Below are 13,604 nucleotides of genomic sequence, written 5' to 3'. Positions count from 1 at the left end.
AATTAAGGATGATAAACCTGAGGATTAGCAAGCATTAATTAACAGGAATCGAGTAAGAATCTGAGTTTTAATTTAAGTCCGTTTTTGTCTAATTCCAAAACCCAGCTTTCCCCTTATCCTCAGCTACTTTTGTCTGCCAAGTTCTTTCTGGTCTAATGTGTGAGAGTCACAGCTCTTGCTCCATTATTGTGTAGTGAGGGAAAAAAAGGGGGAAAGAATCCTTAACTAAATAACTAATGGAAACAATAAAATCTCCTGCCTCTCCCCAAAAAACTACTGTCTTTGGAAGTACAGCAACTTTTTCTCTTTATGCTCATTGGCTAAAATATCCTTAATAGGGCTTGAAAGAAGGACAGCATTTCTTAGGGTGTTGTGAATACTTATTTGTCTTATTTGTCTTATCACTTGTGGAATGACAAATAAGTTATATAGTTATCAAAAACAATGTTATTGGGACTTCCCCGGTGGTCTAAGAGTTAAGAATCCACCTGCCAATTCAGGGGAGATGGGATTAGCCCCAGTCCGGGAAGATCCCACATGCCAAGGGACAGCTAAGCCTGTGCATCACAACAGCTGAGCCCTTTGCCCTGGAGGCCATGCTCCACAGCAGGAGAAGCCCGCACTCAACTAGAGAGAAGCACCCTCTTGCTGCAAGGACAGAAAGCCGATGCACAGCAAGTAAACACTTGAAAAGATGATAGCAAAAGTATTGGTGCACATTGGGAAGCCGCTCTCATAGTTCGTCCTGTCTGGGTAGCAGGAGCACTGACTGCTCTTGGTTCTGAGCCATCCTCTCAGGGATGTTTGTACAGAGAACAACCTTGGGACACAAAGATCACGTTGTCCTCTGGACACTGTGCAGCCGTGACAGTCTCCGGTGTGACAAAGATAATGTCTCCATCTGTAGCCAAAGGCAGGCATGCTTTTGCCCAGTATAGAAGATTCAGATTTCTTAAGCTCGGAGCACTTGACCGGTGATACAATCTCCTGTGTCTGGTGGGAGGGGCAGGGGGCATTATGTGACCTGCCCTACTTTGTGCAGCCTTGTGGGAACTGGAGCTCAGGGAACCAGTGCAAACAAGAATCCTGCATCTCCCACCAGAAGCCTCTGGTTTTCCACCAGCACTCAGGGAACTGGCAAGCTGACTTACCAGTCTGCAGGTCTGGTGAAATCCCTGATCTCCACAGTTCACCATAATATAATAGTATCAGTTCATCAGTGTTTCCCAGAGAGCGCTAGTGGTAAAGAGTTCGCCTGCCAATCAGGAGACAGAAGAGACGTGGGTTTGATCCCTGGGTCGGGAAGATCCCCTGGAGGAGGAAATGGCAACCCGCTCCTGTACTCTTGCCTGGAGAATCCCATGGACAGAGGAGCCTGGTGGGCTACAGCCTATGGGGTCACGAAGAGTCAAACATGACCGAGCATACGAGCACATCAGTTCATTAAAATCAGCTTTGCTAGCCTTAAATATTCATGGTAGAGATAAAAGCTTAGTTTTACTCTTAATAGCCTCATCGTCTTACATTATTAACGGAATACTAGAGACTATAAATAATTAAGTCCCTGGTTAAGGTCCACTGAAATTTTCACCTTCATGTATCATCCTTCGTATCAAGTATTCTAATATATTTTCTAAAGGAATAATAAATATTCTTAAGGAATCTTGGCAGTAGCTTTTTAAGTAGTTTGTGGCTTCCAAGTAGGATAGTTCTCTTTTCCATTAAAAAATCAGGATAATGAGTCATTTAATAATCTAGATACATACTATCCTGAAAGTATTGGTTTCCCACATGAGCCACATGTAAAGGTTAGCTTATATTTGAGTGGAATCCCCAGAAAATTAAATATATTCTCTGTGTGGCATTTTCATTCTAAAATTGCTTCGTATTATGTTTTGCTTTCATGTGCTACCATTAGATGACTATCTTTAAAGATTATATCAGAATCAACATGCGTTTTTGATAAAAAGTAAAAACTGAGGTCCCCTCCCATTCCATATTGATTCAGGATTCCTGGGATAGTTGCCAGGTTTAAAAAAAAAAAAGTAGTTAAATTAAAACCTCCAAGTGATTCCGATGCAGTAATTTTGCAAAACATATATGCCCTCTATCAGCCCCGATGTGCATTGGACCCTTTCTGTCCTATGGGGTGTGCTAGAATTACAGTTATAGTTGAAGTGAGTTTCCCTCTCATCTCCAGTATCCAGTGGCAAAGCTATCAGCATTTCAAATCCATCAGAATCACCTTGACCTCCACAGGCAGAGTATGTCAATGATATCGGTCTTACTGTGAAAACTGAGATACGGCGCTTTAACAAAGGGGTGGAGTAGATGTGCTATAACAACAATGGTAAATAAATACAGTCATAAAAATATCAAGATCCAGTTATCATTCATTCTATTGAGTGCCTATTATCTTCACTTTCTATGAAAAATACTACAAAAATAATAGTTAATTAAACAAAGCAGATGCCATCTCATGGAACCAAAAAGAAGATGTAGTAATAGAAGTCATTCAGACACAGAGCTGGATTATTTTTATGAGCAGAGAATAAACAAGAGAAAATGAACTAAGAAATAATCATGAAAGGTAAGTCCCAGAACAACCTTTTAATTCAACGTAAGAACACGGGCATATAATTAATGAGGTTATTCTTGATAAATAAAAGCTAATGCACCTTCTCAAATTGAGAGAATTCTGTGCAGAAACTCCATGAATAGTGCAGATTCCCCAAGAAAATTAAACTTACAAATGTGCTAGGAGTATTCTGTAAAGAAATAACTGTTTAAACATGCAATCCCATAATTAGCTTGGATCTCTCATTCAAGTACTGCAGGTCAAAACCACCAGCTTTTCCAAGTCAAGGGGGAGAAACCTTCCATTTCTCTCTTGTGTATTTGGATGTGTGTAATTAGACTTCTCCTATGCCAACAAAAACCCATGAAGGCTTTCTCTATACAAGTTTAGATTGTTCCAGCTCCAGAAATGGGATCAGAACGTGCTGGTACACCAGCAACACTGCTGGATGGGAAAAAACACCGTGCCATTTCTGCACAGAGGTTACTGCTTTCCGCTAAGATAAACAGCGGGGGTAAAAAAAGAAACGGAATCGATGGCGCAAAGCAGAAGGCTATTAGCCTAATGATCGCAGTAGATTTGATGCTGAATTGTGCCTGCTAATGTACACCAGTTCCCTGGGTAGTAGACGTTTAAGCTGATCTTGTTCACAGATGAGCTACTGGCGTGGTAAAACCTGAGGTCGCTGACCACCGCCGTATCAGTTAGCATTGGGTTGAATAGCATATTACATAAAATCAAAATAACAATGTTTTAGACAGGATGAAAGTTTATTTCTAACACACACCAATAAATAAATAAATAAAAGCCCGTGAGTTGTCAATCGAGGACAGTTACAGTGACTCTACAGGATTACTGGGGACCATCAGTTTGTCCCATCCTGGTGGCAGGCTGTAATTTTGAAGGAAGATCACATCTTGTGATCTCATTACCACATATTGTGATGCGGTGTGATCTTGCTAATCTCCGATGAAGAGATGGGAGAGAAGTCATCTCTCGCCTTGAACCTGAGCTGTACTGTGAGAACAGGATGGGGCTGAAGGGATGCCATATGAATTCCAAAGATAGGTAAGCAAAGACCATGCAGCTCTGCCTGGATTTCTTGGAATGTCTGCCCCCCACCCCAGAATCGAACTCCCAGATTGTGAGAAGTCCAAGCACACCGAGAGGCCGTGTGTGGGTGTTCCGGTGGCTGCGCCAGCTGAGACTGGCCTTCACATCCCCTGGAGCACTGGACATTTGATGGAAGAATCCGCCAGGTCATCCCAGTGCTCAGCCACTGAAGCCTCATGGCTGAGGTTTCAGCCGTCCCGAGGCTCAGAGAGCTGACACAGACTCCTCAACTGTGTTCCGTCTAGACTGCTGACTCCCAGAATCGTCAAGCGTTCTGAAATTGCTGGCGTTCTGCATCCCCTTTGGAGAGGTTTTTGAAATAGTAATAAGTCACTGGGGGCCTTCCCTGGTGGCTCAGTGGTAAAGAACCCGCCTACCAATACGGGAGACGCAGGTTCGATCCCTGGGTCGGGAAGATCCCCTGGAGAAGGAAACAGCAACCCACTCCAATATTCTTGCCTGGAGAATTCCATGGACAGAGGAGCCTGGTGAGCTACAGTCCAGGGGTTGCAAAGAGTCAGACATGACTGAGTGACTCACACACACACAATGGTAACTAATGTTTACTAGTGATAACAGATATTTTCAGCACAAATTTGCTTTAGGTACTTCTGGAGAATTTTGCAAGTATTTCCTCATTTAGTTTCCACCACAATGCTATAAAATTGGTTTGACTATTATCTCCATTCAACCAGGGAAGAGGGCTTCCCGGATGGCTCAGCGGTAAAAAAAAAAAAATCTGCCTGCCAATGCAGGAGACACAGGAGACGCAGGTTCGATCCCTGAGTCAGGAGGATCCCCTGGAGGAAGAAATGGAAACCCACTCCAGTATTCTTGCCTGGAGAACCCCATGGACAGAGGAGGCTGGTGGGCTACAGTCCATGGAGCCACAAAGAGTCGGACACGACTGAGTGAGCGCTCACGAACCAGGGAGGAGGTGGAAAATGAACAGCGCAGCTGGCGTCACGCAGCAGAAAGACTTAAACTGAGAACACCAGGAGCTGAGAAAGCAGAGGAACATTGTGTGAGCTCTGCCTGTCTGTCGGTCCCCACTTCTGTCTCTTTGGACTGCACGACGTCTGAGGTTTTGCCGTGGACTGAAGCCACTGGCCAAGATGTGAACGTGGGAAACACGGGCACCCAGTGCGGGTCAAGCTAGGAGGTGAGCAGGACGGGAGGGCGGCCGCGACGCCATCAGGATGTAGGTGACTGTGTCACCGGGAGGGAGCCTCCTTCCTTCCTTCCTCTTTTTTTTTCCCCTTCTTGCAGGACACAGTGCCCTCACAGAGGAGTGTGGCTTAGAGGTGGCCCCACTTGGGAGAGAGCCTAATACCTCATATTTTTAAATAAGAAAAAAAAAATACACACACACACACACACACACACGCACACACACATACATCCCAGCCAAAAACATCAAGCCGTCCATGGCTGTGCAAATGCCAGGAGGGCTGAGTCGCGCCCTTCACTGTTTTTCTTTCAAATGCATTGACCACCCTCTCTTCACAGCATCTTATTTATTGAAGCCCGGGACTAAACCTTTTGCAGCTTTGAAATCTGGATACTGCTCGAAGTCCTCTCTCATTATGAAACGGTCTCTCTCTTTCTCAATCTCCATCTCTCGTCTCTCTCTTTTTCTCTCAGTTCTCAGGATCACAGTAGGAGTCTCTCGTGGAGATCTGGGGGCAAAGGGGTTAATCTGAGAGGCCCTGGGCCAGGCCTCTCTTAACTGGGGAATTGGCAGCTAGCAGTTTGGAACGCTGCCTTGAATGTCTGACTGAACGTTTTTATTATCCTTTTTGCCCAAAGGTGGCTTTTAGACACCCACAGCCGCACAGGGCCTTCTGATGGGGATTCGACAGCCGGGAGCCAGAAATCTGTCTGCCCCTTCTGTGATGACGGGGGAACCCCATGGAGGAAACCACCACCCCTCCCCACACTGAGGCCGGACTTGCCCTTCCTCACCCTTCAATAAACTGCAGACCCACCAGGGGACTCATAAAAACCGGTAGGGAGTTCTGAGGAGGGCGGGGGCCTGAGACACAGAGGGGAGAGAGGCAGGCCCAGAGGCTTACAGCAGGTTGTAGGGAAGCCAGGGCAGAAAGGCTGGCTGAAAACAGGGACGGACTGATTCCACGAAGGCACTGAGGTGGAAGGCTAAGAGAGATATACGGAGAGCAAGGAAGGTGGATGGGAAGACAGTGAATAAAAGGAAGAGAAACAAGAAGGGCTGAAAGCATTTTCACTGAGAGCCTCTCCAATCTGCCTTTATCAACTGTGAGCCTGCGACCAAGGGTCTGAGTGGCCGCTTCTGTGGAGTTGGTTTCATTACTTCCTCCTGACCTGCTCAATACAATGGACTGGTTTTCATCAGAGTAAAACCCTGTGGCTCCTTGGAAGCCTCAGGTTGGAGGTGTCCTGGGCGCCCCAGCAGTGGTCTGTTGGTTAGTCTCATTTCTCTGTTACCCAACAGGAAGTAGAATGTGTCCAGGAAGTTGGAGTCAAACAATAACATGAGGCTATTGTTCAAAAACAAGGAAGCTGTGAGCATCCTAAGAGATGGTGTATGTGGAGGAGGCCAGCCTCAGATCCCATGGCAAGAAGATGCTCTTTTGGGGTGCCATTGAGAAGCCCCTGAGAGCCATCTGAGCACAAATCCCTCAGCTCACACATTTTGCTTCGAGGCATGCTTAAGCCTCGTTACTTAGAGGTAGAGACTCATCCTGATTGAATAAAACTGCACTTGGGTCGGGGTGGGGGCTTCCTCAGGGGTCCAGTGGTTAAGAATCTGCCTGCCAACGTGGGGAGCACGGGTTTAATCCCTGATCTTGGACGATTTCACATGCCACAGAGCAACCAAGGCCAAATGCCACAACTATTGAGTGCTGCAGAGCCTGGCCGCCATAGCTGCTGAGCCCGCGCGCCCTAAAGCCCATGCCCTGCAACAAGGGAAGCCACTGCAGCGAGGTGCGTGCCTGCCACGACCGGAGAGGAGCCCCCGCCGCAACTGGAGAAAGCCCACTCATAGCGCCGGAGACTCGGCAAAGCCAAAGATCAATCAATCAATCAATCAATTATTTTTAAAAGTGACTTGGGGTAGATAGGGAAGTTCTGCAATGTTGCGGGGTTATTTAAAAAGAAAAGTAATCAGAGTTTCTAGGGTTCTCCTACACACAGCACGTCTGCCTCACCCGTTCTGTCTGGGTGCCCAGGACACCAGGGCACAAGCAGAAGGGTGGGGGTTCTTCATGGGCCTGATGAACAGAAAAGACCAAGGCAGAGTGGCTCACAGTGTGGTCCACAGACCACATTCTCATTGCCCTGTTAAAAATGCAGATTTCCTGACCTCCATGATGCAGACAGACGGAACCAGACTCCCTGATGAAAGCTAGGTTTTAACCCTGCACCTTGAGAACTCCCAGGCCACGGAGTTTCAGAAGAATAGGACTAGCAGATTGGAGATGTGTGACCTGGAGATCTCAGGGGAGTTTTTCCAACAGGCTACTTATTTCATGTTTGAGGAAGATGAAATTGAGGTGCAAAGACTTTAAGGGACTTGTCCAGAGTCACATCAACATCAGCAGCAAGTTGGTAAAGAGATGTGAGAAGAAATAAGTAACAAACTAGAAATCATGTACAATTTAAAATGATTAGAAGCGAAACCTAGATGTTGTGCCTTCTACTGTGCTCTGTTCTTACAGCTTCCCAGCTGGCACTAGGGATAAAGAACTGGCCTCCCAATGCACGTGACTTAAGAGACACAGGTTCGATCCCTGGGTCAGGACAAGCCCCTAGAGGAGATCATGGCAACCCACTCCAGTATTCTTGCCTGGAGAATCCCATGGACAGAGGAGCTTGGTGGGCTACAGTCCATGGGGCCACAAAAGAGTCAGACATCAGTGAAGTGACTCAGCACACATGCCATGAAACATTAAAATGCTTTGTTTTAGTAAATTAAGGGGTTTCCCTGGTGACTCAAATGATTAAGAATCTACCTGCAATGCAGAAGACCTGGGTTCGATCCTTGCTGGGTCAGGAAGATCTCCTGGAGAAGAGAGGCACAACCCACTCCAGTATTTTTGCCTGGAGAATTCAGTTTATTTTTTTTTTAAGATGGAGGTCTATTTTTTAATATGGAATGAATGTTGTTAAATGCTTAAAATATCTCTCTCAAGAAGGTAAAATTCAAATGTCAGTTTATAAAAAAATTGCAGCTGTTATTCCTGGTAAAGACCAAAACTATTTTCACGTTTTCTCCCGCTAACTAGACTAATTCCATAACTCGCCATCCTCTAATTATCGCTTTCCAAGTCTCTGGAGAAGAGTACTTTAAAAGCACACATGTACTCACACACCCTCAGCAGCATGCAAGCACCCGCAATAGCAAGAAAACAAAAAAACAAACTACAAGCCAAAAAAAAAGGCAAAAGCCAAATAAAAGCAGCTCTTCTAATACAAATTTTAAAAATCTGCTAATAAAAGTATCTCACATATTACACTAAAGTACAGCTACAAAATAAAATATAAACATAAATATCAAATGGCTTCATTTGAGTTGGCTTCAGGAAACAGAATATGGTGCTTTAGGGTCTTGTCTTTTGTTTACTTTTTAGATAAAACTGTTGTAAATTAAGATTCAAATTGTACTTTCCCAATGGGTCTCTTGCCAGGCCATTCTGAGGGGCTAATTGTTTAAAATTGAGGTTATATGATAGTATCCTCGAAAAGAAAAGACCACTTTAAACATTTAAAGAGAAATACAACATTCAAATTCAAAAATTTCAAACAGGTTTTGCCAAAACACCCTGCTAACCAGACAAGCGCCCCCTCCCCCTCTTTTGATACTGTACTGATAGGTTGTACCTTTTTGGATGCCTATAGGTTGCTTTAACTGAAGATCTTTGATTTATTAGAGGAGGCAAGTTTTCTTAATTCTGGGGGCAATAGTAACTGCATTTTCATGTAAGCACTCAGATTTATAAAATTAGTAAGGATTCAATAAAAGAAATAAGCCGGAGGTTGACAGACTAGCTAAGGTCTGGAGTTTTCTTTCCTAAATTCAGTGGCATACAAGGTGAGGTGAGGTGAAGTCGCTCAGTCGCGTCCGACTCTTTGCGGCCCCGTGGACTGTAACCTTCTAGGCTTCTCCGTCCATGGGATTCTCCAGGCAAGAATACTGGAGAGGGTTGCCATTTCCTTCTCCAGGGGATCTTCCCGACCCAGGGATCGAACCCGGGTCTCCCACATTGGAGGCAGACGCTTTAACCTCTGAGCCACCTCCTAATGAATCTTTCAGTCTTGAGGGACCTGTCCATTTGCTTTTAAGAAGTTTAACGATCAATCTCCAGTCACTACTTATCAACAACTGTTTGACTTGGTGACATCATGGGAAGTATATCTGTTCTCTCCAGTGATGGGTTTTCCTTTGTTGGTTGGCAAAGTTAGGAGTTCCCCTGGTGAAATCTGAAACTAACTGTGTACACAGAAGGCAAGGAGATCAAAGAAAGAGGTAGGTCACTACAGAGAGGTCGGTGGCAGGTTTAAGAAGCAGAGGAGCTTAAGATGAGGCTAGTCTGCAATAAAAGCAAGACGAGATCTCCACACCCATCTGCTAAATCTTAAAAGGTTTTATAACACCCTTATGCTTCCCTGGTAGCTCAGCTGGTAAAGAATCTGCCTGTAATGTAGGAGACCCCGGTTCGATTCCTGGGTCAGGAAGTTCTCCTGGAGAAGGGGTAGGCTACCCATCCCAGTTATTCTTGGGCTTCCCTGGTAGCTCAGATGGTAAAGAATTTGCCTGGAATGTGGGAGACCTGGGTTTGATCCCTGGGTTGGGAAGATCCCCTGGAGGAGGGCGTGGCAACCCACTCAGTTACTCTTGCCTGGAGAATCCCCATGGACAGAGGAGCCTGGGAGGATACAGTCCATAGGATCACACAGAGGTGGATCCAGCTGAGTGACCAGCACATAAAACCTTTAACTGGGTTCAGTCCTGTGTTCCATCCACATGGTCTCAACTAAGCATTCTTGTGAGAGACCGGATCTGAGACCACCCTTGGTTCTTCTTCCCAAACTCGGAGGTGACCTTAAAGGGCTTCCGTTTCCCCTGACACACTGTTAGGTGAGGTCACGGGAAAGGGCACACAAAAGATGAGGAAGATAGAGACGGGATGTGAGGTGTTTATAGTCCCGCTTCTCACCCCGTAGAGGGTCACTTAGGATGGCTGTGCTCCTGAAGGTTGGAGGACTCGTTCCTCCCCACGAAGCATCTTGTCCCTCAGAGCTGCCTCTCTTCTGACCCCAGTAACATCCCCCCTAGTCTCCTTTGGCAGTGCTCTTCCACCGCTGGCCCTGGGGGTCTGTCTTGGGGGCCCCCTCCTTGCAGCTGCAGCATCAGAATTAGCTCCTTTGTAAGTAAACCCCATGTGTATGTGCTAAGTTGCTTCAATCATGCACGATTCTTTGAAACCCCATGGACTGTAGCCACGAGGCTCCTCTGTCCATGGGATTTTCCAGGAAGGAATACTAGAGTGGGCTGCCATTTCCTCCTCCAGGGGATATTCCCGACCCAGGGATTGAACCTGAGTCTCTGTGCTTTCTGATTCCTGCCAGGACCCTTGGTTAATATTCAATGCAAGGACCAAAATGCATGAAATATTTTAGGCAGTGATGACTTTTGTGTACTGTAATTAGTTATTGCATTGTCCCAAATTTTACAATAAAACCTTTAATACATTTGCCAGTGAGAAAACTTTACTATTTTGAGAAAAGTAGGGACACTTTCACACAGCCAGCAGTTTTATTCTCAAACACTCTAATCCCCAAATGAGCCCTCTCTTGGTTTGACCAGCTCTCTGTATGAGGACAGTAATCCCCTAACCCTTCTGTGTCACAATGAACACCCTGATTTCCTTTAGGATGGACTGGTTGGATCTCCTTGCAGGCCAAGGGACTCTCAAGAGTCTTCTCCAACACCACAGTTCAAAAGCATAAATTCTTCAGCACTCAGTTTTCTTTATGGTCCAACTCTCACATCCATACATGACCACTGGAAAACCCATAGCCTTGACTAGATGGACCTTTGCTAGTAAAGTAATGTCTCTGCTTTTTAACATGCTGTCTATGATAATCATAGATTTTCTTCCAAGGAGCAAGTGTCTTTTAATTTCATGGCTGCAGTGACCATCTGCAGTGACTTTGGAGCCCCCCAAAATAAAGTCTCTCACTGTTTCTGTTGTTTCCCCATCGATTTGTCAGGAAGTGATGGAATCAGATGCCATGATCCTCGTTTTTAAATGTTGAGGTTTTAGCCAACTTTTTCGCTCCCCTTTTTCACTTTGGTCAAGAGGCTTTTTAGTTTCCCTTTGCTTTCTGCCATAAGGGTGGTGTCATCTGCATATCTGAGGTTATTGATACTTCTTCAGACCACCTGACTTACCCCCTGAGAAATCTGTGTGCAGGTCAAACAGCAACAGTTAGAACTGGACATGAAGCAATAAACTGGCTCCAATTCAGGAAAGGAGTATGTCAAGGCTTTAGAGTGTCACCCTGCTTATTTAACTTATATGCAGAGTACATCATGAGAAATGCTGGGCTGGATGAAGCACAACCTGGAATCAAGACTGGCGGGAGAAATATAAATAACCTCAGATATGCAGATGACACCACCCTTATGGCAGAAAGCAAAGAGGAACTAAAGAGCCTCTTGATGAAAGTGAAAGAGGAGTCAAAAAGTTGGTTTAAAACTCAACATTCAGAAAACAAAGATCATGGCATCTGGTCCTATCACTTCATGGCAAATAGATGGGGAAACAATGGAAACAGTGAGAGACTTTATTTTTCTGGGCTCCACAATCACTGTAGATGGTGACTGTAGCCATGAAATTAAGATGCTTACTCCTTAGAAGAAAAGCTATGACCAACCTAGATGGCATATTAAAAAGCAGAGACATTACTTTGCCAAAAAGCTCCATCTAGTCAAAGCTATGGTTTTTCCAGTAGTCACGTATGTGTGAGAGTTGGACTATAAAGAAAGCTGAGCACCGAAGAATTGATGCTTTTGAACTGTGGTGTTGGAGAAGACTCTTGAGAGTCCCTTGGACTGCAAGAAGATCCAACAAGTCCATCATAAAGGAAATCAGTCCTGAATTTTCATTGTAAGGACTGATGCTGAAGCTGAAACTCCAATACTTCGGCCACCTGATTTGAAGAACTAATTCATTTGAAAAGACCCTGATGCTGGGAAAGATTGAAGGCAGGAGGAGAAGGGGACAATGGAGGATGAGATAGTTGGATGGCATCACTGATGTGATGGACATGAGTTTGTGTAGGCTCAAGAAGTTGGTGATGGACTGGGAAGCCTGGCATGTTGCAGTCCATGGGGTCACAAAGAGTCAGACATGACTGAGTGACTGACCTGACCGACTGATAGTTTTCCTGGCAATCTTGACTCCAGCTTGTGATTCATCCAGCCTGGCATTTCACAAAATGTACTCTGCAAATAAGTTAAATAGGCCGGGTGATGATACGTAGCATTGATGTACTCCGTTCCCAATTTTGAACCAGTCCGTTGCTCCAGAGTCAGTTCAGTTCAGTTCAGTTCAGTTCAGTTGCTCAGTCGTGTCTGACTCTGTGACCCCATGAATCGCAGCACGCTAGGCCTCCCTGTCCATCACCAACTTCTGGAGTTCACTCAGACTCATGTCCATCGAGTCAGTGATGCCATCCAGCCATCTCATCCTCTGTCGTCCCCTTCTCCTCCTGCCCCCAATCCCTCCCAGAATCACAGTCTTTTCCAATGAATCAACTCTTTGCATGAGGTGGCCAAAGTACTGGAGTTTCAGCTTCCAGCGAATATTCAGGACTGACAGTCCTTCCAAAGAACACCCAGGACTGATCTCCTTTAGGATGGACTGGTTGGATCTCCTTGCAGTCCAAGGGACTCTCAAGAGTCTTCTCCAACACCACAGTTCAAAAGCATCAATTCTTCGGTGCTCAGCTCTCTTCACAGTCCAACTCTCACATCCATACATGACCACTGGAAAAATCATAGCCTTGACTAGACGGACCTTTGTTGGCCAAGTAATATTTCTGCTTTTCAATATGCTATCTAGGTTGGTCATAACTTTCCTTCCAAGAAGTAAGCGTCTTTTTTTAAATAGAAATTTATTTATTTTAATTGGAGGCTAATTACTTTACAATATTGTATTGGTTTTGTCATACATAAACATGAATCCACCACAGGTATACACGTGTTCCCCATCCTGAACCCCTCACCCATCTCCCTCCCCATACCATCCCTCTGGGTGGGTCGTCTCAGTGCACCAGCTCCAAGCATCCAGTATCATGCATCGAACCTGCACTGGTGATTCGTTTCATATATGATATTATACATGTTTCAATGCCATTCTCCCAAATCATCCTACCCTCTCCCTCTCCCACAAAGTCCAAAAGACTATTCTATACAACTGTGTCTCTTTTGCTGTCTTGCATAAAGGGTTATAATTACCATCTTTCTAAATTCCATATATATGCATTCAGTTCAGTTCAGTCACTCATTCATGTCCGGTTGTTTGCGACCCCATGAATCGCAGCACGCCAGGCCTCCCTGTCCATCACCATCTCCCAGAGTTCACTCAGACTCACGTCCATCTAGTCAGTGATGCCATCCAGCCATCTCATCCTCTGTCATCCCCTTCTCCTCCTGCCCCCAATCCCTCCCAGCATCAGACTCTTTTCCAATGAGTCAACTCTTCACATCAGGTGGCCAAAGTACTGGAGTTTCAGATTTAGCATCATTCCTTCCAAAGAAATCCCAGGGTTGATCTCCTTCAGAATGGACTGGTTGGATCTCCTTGCAGTCCAAGGGACTCTCAAGAGTCTTCTCCAACACCACAGTTCAAAAGCATCAATT

Source organism: Capricornis sumatraensis, chromosome 8 (assembly GCF_032405125.1).
Source record: "Capricornis sumatraensis isolate serow.1 chromosome 8, serow.2, whole genome shotgun sequence".
Taxonomy (NCBI): Eukaryota; Metazoa; Chordata; class Mammalia; order Artiodactyla; family Bovidae; genus Capricornis; species Capricornis sumatraensis.
This window is presented reverse-complemented; position numbering follows the sequence as displayed.